The 2,211-nt window shown below is 46.4% G+C and overlaps 1 pseudogene across 1 annotated transcript; it reads right to left on the reverse strand.

Moving 5' to 3' along the window:
* Window positions 1-680: 680 nt before the first annotated feature.
* Window positions 681-1,358, reverse strand: LOC311172121 (STING ER exit protein-like; annotated as a pseudogene). Its single transcript has one exon. The product of its transcript is annotated as an STING ER exit protein-like (transcript).
* Window positions 1,359-2,211: the final 853 nt, after the last annotated feature.

The raw sequence follows: 2,211 nt of genomic DNA on the forward strand, positions 1-2,211 counted from the left end.
CTAAGATTAGCATTCCCAGGGCCAGTGCAGCTGCTGTCCATAGGTAAAATCCCACTCCTTTAAGACTCAGGGCCTCCAGGCGGGTCACCCCATGCTGTCCTCCTTTTGCTGCCATCTTGGGCTTCTAGGTCATAGTTTTCCTCTCCTCTCTCAGTTCTGCAGAATCCTGGGAGACTTCAACAACCCTATGGACAACTACCAAACACCCTGCCTCGCAGCTTCCTGACCTTCCCAAATCCAGTGACTTAAGCTTTTTTGGACTCTGTTCATTCTCTCTGAGACTACATCCTAGACCTTGCCACTGCTCAGAATTGTGTTCCTTCTGCAGTCAAAGCTGTGGAGACGGCCATGGAGAAGAGTGAAATGGCTCGGTAGGCTGGGCAGCACTGGACCCTACGCAAAGTTCCACTTCCCAATTGCTTCTAAGAGCAGAGGTTCTCGAATTTTAAAAATATGCATTCTACCACCTGGGGATCTGGTTATGCAGCTCTGACTCTGATTATGCAGGTCTGAGGTGGGAACCTAAGCTTCTACTCACTGAATATAGGAGAATCAATGGGAAGCAACGTAAAGACTTCTGCTGGGGACAAAGGTAAGAACTAGTTCACATAGGCAAAAAAATTTGCCTTCCTCTTGATTTAAATGCTTTCCTCTAGCCTGGGTTCAGAAAAAGGTCTTGATCATTTGAACTGGTTGTCAGCCAAGGTCACCTTCATTTCCACCCTCTTGGCTTCCAGTTCAGCCAGTTCTTGCAGACACCTCTTGTGCATGCCTTTGTGCTGCAGCTGTTTTCAATCTCTTTGGTATTTTGTGCATAAGAGTCAGCAACTTTCCTAGCCCCAGTGTCCTCCTCCTTTTCATCAGAGGTAGACACAGTGACAGTGTTGAACTTTCCCATGTCTTTAGTCTATTTGGTCATCGTCACTTTCTTAAGAGGCTCTTTCTTAGGAGTGTATATATATATATATATATATATATATATATATATACACACTCATTTTCCCAAAACCCTGGCCACACTTGACCATGGCTCCATCCACATGAAGGTCATGGGAGCATTCTTCTGCTGGGGCTGATAGAAGAGAGGCAGTCCACACTTTGCATACTCTTCTTTCTGCACTGTTTCAATGCCTTCAGGCAATGTCTCCTCACCTTCTATAGTACAAAACTTGTGGACATGTTTGCCACCATCAATCACATGGGCTCCATCTGGAGCCCTCATGCACTGTACTGTACAGCACCAGCACCATCTGGCCACACAAACAGTAAGAGATGTGGAGGGGCTTCTAGCCATCATCACAGTCCTCCTGGTCCCGGGTGTCAGAACAGACTACCCACTGGGACGCTACTTTAGGCATGCTTCAGAGGGACAAGCAGAACACTCAACACTCTTGGCTTTTAACTTTTTAAAGGATCTCAGATGTAAGTGGTTAATTATTCTTCAATGCATAGCATAGTCTCACCAGCCCATGCAAGGCCCCTCTATTGGTAGTTTATTTTGTGCCATATTTTTTTAACCCTTCAATCTGACACCTGAACCCTGCCCACCACCACCCAGCCTTTGTCATAAGTCAGGATTCTAACATATTGTTTATAGGTCCTTTAGTATGCATGCATTCAACCTTGTAAGTGAGTTTTGTTACACATATTCTTAAATTACATGAATGATGTACAATTTAAAAAAAAAACTATGGGGCCTCCCCAGTGGCACAGCGGTTGAGCACTAGGCTGCAAAGCTGCCCACAGCCTCTGCAGCGCCGGTTCGATCCCCGGCCGCCGGGTGAGGGTCCCACATGGCGCGCAGACCTCTCCTGCCGCCCGCTGCTCCCCTCAGCAGTGTATTTCGTCTGTCTGCCTGTTCTGCTCTCCCCTCTGGCTCTGGTGAATTCTCTCACCCTCCCGCACTTCTGACTGTACCCAGTGCTTGTATAAATAAATAAATAAATCTTTAAAAAAAAAAAAAACAACTATGAAACCTCAAAAAAAGGAAGTTAAAACAGGAAGTAGAGATTGGAGAGAGGGTCTGTCTTTACTCTGCGGCTTTTTCGAGGCACCTAACAGAGGAGTACAGCCTGTTCTTTCAAACACAGGAGCATGAGAAATGACGTTTCTTCCCTCCTGCTAGAGAGAGCTGCATGTAGCTTTACAGAGTGGGTGTCATACCTTGAAGATGACATGCTGATGAGGCTGTGGAGGCAGACATTAGGGGCT

The sequence above is a fragment of the Talpa europaea genome, assembly GCF_964194135.1.
Source record: "Talpa europaea genome assembly, chromosome: 6".
Lineage (NCBI taxonomy): Eukaryota > Metazoa > Chordata > Mammalia > Eulipotyphla > Talpidae > Talpa > Talpa europaea.